Raw genomic sequence first — 8,449 nt, 5'->3', positions numbered from 1 at the left:
GTTTTTTTTTTTTTTTTTGAGACAGGTTCTCACTATGTAGTTCAGTCTGACCTTAAACTTACTATGTAGCCTAGGCTGGCCTCAAACTCACAGCCATCTTCCTGCCTCAGCTTTTGGAGTGCTGAGATTACAGGCGTGTGCAACTAGGCCCAGCTTTTATGGTCATTTTGACTTTGGGGAAGATCCAGAAGCTGCAGTGTACCAGATCCAGTGAATGAGGTGAATGTTTTTATGAGCCTGCCTTTCTGTTGGATGGCACTGGGAGGTGGCATGCACCATATTTTTTATCACATCTCATAAAGACACTCGCAAAAAAGGACTTCCAGAACTGAGACAGAAAGTAGCAAGAATAATGGGATAAATGTGGTCAAAGCAAGGAGGAGTATTCTATGTCTTTTGCTAAATAAATGTTTTAAGTTTATACACTTGCCATGTATTTTGATCAGATCGCTTAAACCAGATTTCTATGCATTTTCTGTATGTACAAGGGTAAGACCAAATGACATCAAGATTTAACTGCACACCAACACCAATTTGCATACAAGCACTGAAAGCCAATTCTTGACTTATTTTTATATTCTATTAAGTTACTGGTTTTATTTGTGTACAATACAAATATTTCTTAACATATACATTCAACCAAGCTAATAAAACTGAAATATGGAGAACAATGATACTCTTTTCTTTTTATGCACTAACACTGCTTTTCAAGAGCAAAGTGATGCTTTTCTTTCCCTTTCATTAAAATGGAATAGGAAAAAAAATGGAATAGGAAATTTGCAAGTCAAAAATTATCACCGAGAAGATGACCGCCGATGGGTTTAAGTTTCAGTTAAAAAGCAGGACTAGGTTTGCAAGATCTAGTGCACAACACAGTGACCATAGCCAATAATAATTTATTGTGTATTTCAAAATTTCTAAAGCAGCAGATTTTAAGTATTTCTAACTACAAAAAGTGATAAGTATGTAAGGTGATGGAAATGTTAATTAGCTTGATATAATCATTCCACACTGTATATATAAATATGTCAAAACACAGCACATCCCATAAATAGATATAATTATTGCCACTATAAGAAAAACAAAAATCATCACCCATCTCTGGACAGAGTGAACAATGTTAACCATCCACATATGGCTATGCAGTATTAGGAAATATTTTTTATTCAGACTGCTCTTCTGGAACTAGTAAAATCAATACACTATAGGAAAATTATTCAGAAAAAAATAAGTTTTAAAGTCCTTGGGCTTTGAGTTGTGCGGATTTTTTTCCTTCACTTTGCTAAGCCACATTAGTTTTTCATTCCTTCCATCTGTCAGATCCTGAAGATATCTGTGCAAACTAATACAGCAGCGCTAAAACTAACCACCTAATGCACTTTAGACTTTACCATTAGTTGAATTTTATTTTTTATTTCTATTTATTTATTTATTTTGGTACCGAGGATCAAACTCGGGACCTCGCGCTTGTGAGGGAGGGCCGTGGCATCACTGAGCTAAATCCCTGGCCATAGGTGAATTTTATGTATACAAAAGATCAAGTGTGGCAATTGCAAGGACCGAATGCACTGAATATGTTGTATAACAGTATGCTATGTATCTTACTGGCTTTTGAAAAATTCCTATATATGTTCCTCTTTAAAGAAACAAGTTTTGCAAGAGGTGAATGAAAACAACAATGAGGGTGTCTTTGGAAGGTAGGAGAGATGCAGAGAATAATAACCTGTTTCACTAACTTTATAAGAGGGCAGTACTAAAGTACACTAAAATAAAAATGAAGTATCTTCTTAAAAACTATTTTCTATACCCTACTGTTAGCATGATTTTGGAAAATACTGAATCAAATCTGTTGGACAAAATTGAAGTTGTCATCCCAACTTAAGTGACTAGGGCCGACTTTTTTCACCTTTCCCTATAACAGCACTGACACTTCATGGAGCCTTACTGTGTGACCCCTACAAAGGTGATCAGGAGGGCAGAGAGGAGATGTCATCAATAGGTGGCCTTAGAGGAAAGAGAGACAGAACTCATTTTCAGGTGTATTTTGATTCACTCGTATTATGTTGATTTACAAAGGACTTGACACATTTTTAAAAATTAGTTGCCAGGGCCTGGGATTTAGCTCAGTTTTTCTGGTGCTTGCCTTGCAAGCACAAGGACCTGAGTTTGATATCCGGTACCAAGAAAAAAATATTTAAAATTAGTTGCCAATGTTCAAAGTTGGAAAATTTCACACAAAAATCTACATTTCTAAATGGAATATTACTCAGCCATAAAGAATGAGAAAATAGATTCATTCATAGAAAAATGGATACATATTGAAGATATACTCCTAAGTGAAATAAATAAGTCACACATGTGTAAATACCGAATAGTTTCTCTGGTGTGAATAATCTGCAATAATACAGAAGATCCTAATAAGATTACTGACATTTCGAAAAGGGAAGAAAGGAGCTAAAGGTGTAGGGAAGGTGGGATGAGTAGGGGAAGGGTAATAAGGGAAAAGAAAAAAATGTGAGATAATGAAAAGATGGAAATAAAGTATTTGTAGATGGGGAGGGGAGGAGAGGGTGAAGGGAGGGCAGAGGTAAGGGGAAAAAATGAGAATCAAGACTGTAGAGGTACAAGATCCCAACAATGAATGTAACTGTACTGTATCCCTAAAATGTACCAATAAACTCAATTAAAGCTGAAAAAAAATCTACATTTCTTACTGGGTGCAGTGGTGCACACTACTTGGGAATACCAGCTACTTGGGAAGCTAAAGCAGAAGGTTTGCAAGTTCAAGGCCAGCCTAGGCGATTAACAAGATCCATTCTCAAAAACTGGAGAGGGTTGGATATGTAGCTCGGTAGTAGCACCACTCCTGGGTTCAATTCCTCAGTAACTCTCTCTCTCTCTCTCTCTCTCCTTGACTTGTGAGAATGAAACACTCTGGCCATGACAGGCACACAATGCCAATGGGCAAGAGGCTGTGTGGGAGAAATGGCTGGTGCCTTTAAGTAGGCTCCTGGGTTCTGCACCAAGCCCATACCTGTGTACACTGTACATAGAGGAAAAGCGAGACAGGGAGCTGTTCGACTGCAAAATGTGGTTAAGAGCTTGTGCAGTGAAGGAAAAGGGCTTCAATTTGAATGAATTAGCTATGTGCCATTAGTCGTGTGTGCTGCCAGCTTCTAACTTGATACTCACTGTTTCCCATCCCCTGATATTCACATCCTTGTCTAATTCCCTCCCCTGAATGTGAGCTGAAGCTTATGATTTGCTTTGAAGGGCAAAACTGATGGGATGTCTCTTTGGGATTAGGTTACAAAAAGACTCCGGTATCCATTCTGCTTTCCCTCTCTGACTTTTCTCCCTTGCTTGCCTGCAAAGTTGATGAAGCCAGCTGTCATGCTCTGAGCTGCCCAAGGAGAAGTCCACATGGAAAGAAAACGGGGACTATATCTTAGTCACTTTTCTCATCACTGGGACAAAGTACCCGATACCTGCAATTTAAGGAAGGAGAGGTTGATTTGGACTCACATTTCAGTCCACAGTGGGCTAGCTCCAAGGCAGGAGAGCATAGCAGAGGGACATGGAGGAGAACAGCTGCTCAGGGCATGGTGGCAAGGAAGCAGAGAGTGAAGGGAGGAGCCAGGGAGAGAGGTACATCCTTCCAGGCCATGTCCCGGGTGAGCCATCTTCTCCAGCCAAGCTTCACCTTCAAACATCATATGAGTATCACACCCCCATGATCCAACTACCTCCCTAAAGCCCCACCTTTGAGGGCATGAGGCTTTGCAGGGACATCTAGATAAAATCCATCACAGGAGGCTTTTGCCCATCAGCCACCTAGGAATGGAGGCCCTGGGAGAAACAAAATTTAGCCACTTGTGTGAGTTTGCAAGAGGATCTTTTGCCAAACAAGTCATGAGATGAGAACCCAACCAAGACTGACGCCTTGATCACAGCCCTCTAAGAAACTCACAGCCAGAGCGCCCAGCAAAGCTGGGCCCAAATCCAATCTGTGAGTTTGTCTGCAAAACCCACCCTGAATCAGCTCTTGTCTGCCTCAGAGCTGGCTCTTCCGCCACCTCCTTTTTACACTTTACACACAGTCAAATCTCACACAAGCATCACACCACCTCACACCTCTGCCTCAGCCCAGATCACCCAGGTCTTTGTCACCTCAGCTCAGGTGCACACCTCCCCCATGGTTCATAGCACTCTGCATCCACACCCTGTCTTCAAGGTCCGCCTCCTCTCTACACTATAAGCCCCTTAAAGGCAGGGACTACCCCTTCTTCCTCTTTCTATTCTGAGCACCTGGCACAGTGCCGGGCACTTCGTAGATCCACAGTGAAACCAGGAATTAAACTGTCAAGTGGCTGTTGGGTTAGTTACTTGGGATGTCAGAGGTAACCTCAGCAAAAACAAAGGGAAAGGGTGGGTTTGTGCGTAGTAGAGGAGTGGAGGGGGAGGGACGTGTACTCATCCTGGAAAGGGGCAGAGAAGTGAGATAGAAGACAGTAAATCAGAGAGATCAATTAAATGATCCCTCAAACCGGGCGTGGTGGCCCACTCCTCATCCCAGCACTCGGGAGGCTGAGGCAGGCGGGTCACTGTGAGTTCGAGACCAGCCTGGGCTACATAGTGAGCTCCAGGGAAATCTGAACTACATAGTGAGACCCTGTCTCAAAAAACACCAAAAAAAAAAATCTCTCAAATAAATACATATGCTTGTGCTTGAGGTCATTGATATTTTGTTATTTCTGTGCTCTAAAATGAGAAAGGATTAAAGTTATAAAAAATTAAAAAAATTAAATAACAAGTATAAAATGTCTTATATAGGGTCTGGCTTACAGGGAAGAAGCTCTGTAATATTCACTCTATTCAATGTGCAAGCAAACGAGCTAGCAGAGAAAAATGATGAAAAGAACAGTAATACACAGAATCATACAAATAGCAGTAAATGCAGGAAGTGGGCATGAGGACACTGGGGTGATGGAAACATTCTAAAAGTAGATTGCAGCGATGATTGCAAAATGCTGTTAATTTACTAATCATTAATATTTAAAGGATATGTGTCTGTAGTACCAAAATTAGAGGAGCACTTCAAAAACATTTATGAGCTAATTCTTACCAAACTCACTGGTGACGCCCTACAAAACTGCAAAGTGAGGTAGGAGGAGGCAAGAAGCACCCTTAGGAGGTGAACAATGGGCCTGAGATCTCCTCTTTTAAGCCTTTCGGCTTTGCCAGTAAAAGGAATTTCAGGGGCCATGGTAATTCCAGGGAGCATTCAGGTTAGGAATAATTTAGTGTCCTCCACAGCGTCGCTTAACTTTCACTTTCCACTCATTAAAATCATGAACTGGGCCGGGGATGTAGCTCAGTGGCACTGCACCTTTCTCTCAAGCGCAAGGTCCTGAGTTCCATCCCCAGTACCGGAAAAAAAACAAAAAACAAAAAAAACTTGAACTGTGCCCTATTCCAGGGAACCAAATAACAAAACAATACTCAGAAAAGGACAGTAGCATGAGAAGTTCACATACCTTTCCTTATAAATCTGTTAATTTCTGTAAAGGAGGTTGTCCCCTTTCGTTCCAGAGTTTAGAAATTTGAGTCTTCCATGGTTTTTTTTTGTTTTGTTTTTTTTTTGTCCACTTAACTAAATGCTTGCCAACTTTGTTGATTTCCAAAGAATCAATTTTTGGTTTCATTGACTTCTGCTCTGTTCTTTATTATTTCCTTCTTTCTTGCTTTGGGTTAATTTGCTCTTCTTTTTCTAGCTTCTTAAGGTGGAAAGCTAGGTAATTGATTTGAGAAAGTTCTTGGTTATAGGCATTTTTATCTCTGAATTTCTCTCTAACAGCTGTTTTAGTGGTGTAATGTTTTTGTCACATATCTTCCCTGGGTCTTTTTCTTTCACTTTAGTCCAGATTTTTATAAATCACACCATTTCTTAGGATTTTTTTTTGGGGGGTGATATTTTTAAATTCATAGATGCTGATATTTATTAGATCCTTACTTTTCTAGAAATGTTCCTTACTTCTCTTGGATTCTAGGATGTCTTTGCTTTCTTTTATTTTTCCTTTATTTCTTATGTTCGTGTCATTTTTCCCCTCCTCTTTGAAAGGTATTGATTGGCAACAGTATGGAAAAAATAGCAGTGAAGAATAAGCAGGAAATAAGAAGCAGTCGCTGAATGGAAAAAAAAGAGAAATTCAGAGAGAAAATTAGGTACTTACAAAAGATTGATGGCATCCTAGAAGAAAAAAATATTAAAGCAAATTAAAACGGGGCTACCAGTTTTAGTCCTTCTTGACCAAGCAAATGAAAAATTAATCAACCTCTGTACAATATTTGTTGTATATTTTGGAATAAAACTCTGTGAAACTGACTAACCTAGAAAAGGTAGGGTCAAGGGATGATTTAGTCAGGTTTGTAGGTGTCTAAAGAACTATTATTGATACAGGAAATAATACTGGAGATAAAATATTAAATATTATATCTCCCAACCTGTTAGCTATATGATAAGCCAAGCTGGAAGGATGGATCCTCGGAACAATGGAGGTTAAGAGTAGGAAGATATTTATTGACAGGATAGCTCCTGAGGGGCAGGAAGGGTCCTGAGTGGGTACCTGGGGACCCCACTTTGCAGAGGAGTTTTATAGGGTGAAATCCACTTGGGTACAACGTGGGGCACAGCCATGAGCACACAATAAGGTTACAAGTATAGTCACTTAGGTAATGGTGGTCCAATTGGGAAACAAGTCATGTAACAAGCATAGATGGAAAGAATAAGATTCTCCTAGATAGTGATGGGTCCAGAGGTGGCTGATGTCTATCTAGACTTCATTAGGCCCAGTATTTGTTCTTTGAGTAAGTATGGGTCTGGTCACCTTGTCTTTATCTTTTTTTTCCCCAGTACTGGGGATGGAACTCGGGACCTTGCACTTGCAAGGCAGGAGTGGTGCCACTGAACTAAACCCCCAGCCTATCTCATCTTTATCTTGAGGCCTGGTTTCCAACTGTTATGTCTCTGGCCAAAGCAGTGGTGTGTTGTCCTAACTCTCTCAAGGACCTAGGCCTATCTGACTGCCTATAATATTTCTATTTAACTCAGGTATCTATAATATTATGATGAAAACATGGGTCATTTGTTTTCGATCTAAGATTACTTACGCAAATAGGTAGATAAGAATTCTTAAAGCTACTGTTCAAAAGAAAAAGAGCCTAGAACCTTCTCAAAATAGCTATTTGATGACACATGCTCTCCAACCAAGCTCTACCTCCCAATGACATATTAAGCTCTAAACTCAACAGTGGGCCAATTCACTGATAGTATCATACCCCCGTGATCCAATTACCTCCCCAAAGCCCCACCTATGAGCTCATAAGGCTTTGAGGGGGCAACTAGGTATAAACCATAACTGGTCATCTGGAGTACAGGTTTAGCTTGCTGTTTTGAAGATTGCTGGAATTCTCGTACACAGGTAATACTAGGGGCATTCAGTTGAGAGGAGGGTACACTCTAATTAAGAAAAATGCCCATAAAAAAAGAAAGATGCCCATAAATTGGAAGGAAAAGGAGCAATTCCTTCTTATGATGTTCAGGGTCTGGGGGCTGTGACATACCATGAAGGAGAAAGCCAAAAATGTAGGATGAGAAGACACCTAAGGACAGACTCAAGTACGTCCTCAATCACAACAAAGAAGTATGTCAGAAGGAAGACAACCAAAGAGAGAGAGATTTATTGAGTCATCTGTTTACAGCTGGACCAGAGAGTCATGTCTCAGTATCAGGGTGTCACTAGGAAAATGCCAAAATTTAAAAATGATATAGTTGAGAATCCTAGAGGAAGATAAACACAGGAGTGAATATTTCTCTATGCTTGGTACCGGGGATAGAACTTGGGTCCTTGTGCTTGCGAGGCAGGCAGTAGAACCACTGAGCTAAATCCCCGGCCCTCTCTAGGCTTTTAAGTCATATTTTTACTTCATTCATTTTGACTTTCAAGGACTCATGGACTCACTTCCTCATTATTTATGGGAGAAAACAAATTTCCTTGTGATTAGGAGTCCTCACCCTCAGCTCTGTGAATATTCAAGGCTGGATAATTCTTCATTAATGTTGTTTTGTGCACTTCAGGATCTTTAGCAGCATCTCTGGTCTTGAACCACAGGGTGGGGGGTGTACCCCTCCTCCCCAGTAGTTGTGACATCCACAGTGCCTTCAGATGTTGCCAAGTGACCTCAGTTCAAGGGGGAGGGGGGCATAGGGAGGAGTGTGGCTAACTCACCAATTGAAAACCATTATCATTATCATTACCATTATCATCATGGCAGACTAATTGTAACTACTTTTATGCCATCCAGTTAAAAAGGGGAGGTGTAGCTTAGTGGTAGAGTCCTTTCCTAGCATGTACAAGACCCTAGATTTGATCACTGGCAGAGGAGGGGG

At 40.5% G+C, this 8,449-nt stretch overlaps 1 protein-coding gene across 1 annotated transcript in view; it reads right to left on the bottom strand.

Annotated features, from left to right (window-relative positions):
* The window catches only part of Ca5b (carbonic anhydrase 5B), a 39,108-nt gene that overhangs the window by 8,848 nt on the left and 21,811 nt on the right, over positions 1-8,449 (bottom strand). The window lies entirely within an intron of this gene.

The sequence above is a fragment of the Fukomys damarensis genome, unplaced genomic scaffold, assembly GCF_012274545.1.
Source record: "Fukomys damarensis isolate Sample0158 unplaced genomic scaffold, DMR_v1.0_HiC HiC_scaffold_39, whole genome shotgun sequence".
Classification (NCBI taxonomy): domain Eukaryota; kingdom Metazoa; phylum Chordata; class Mammalia; order Rodentia; family Bathyergidae; genus Fukomys; species Fukomys damarensis.
This window is presented reverse-complemented; position numbering and strand designations above follow the sequence as displayed.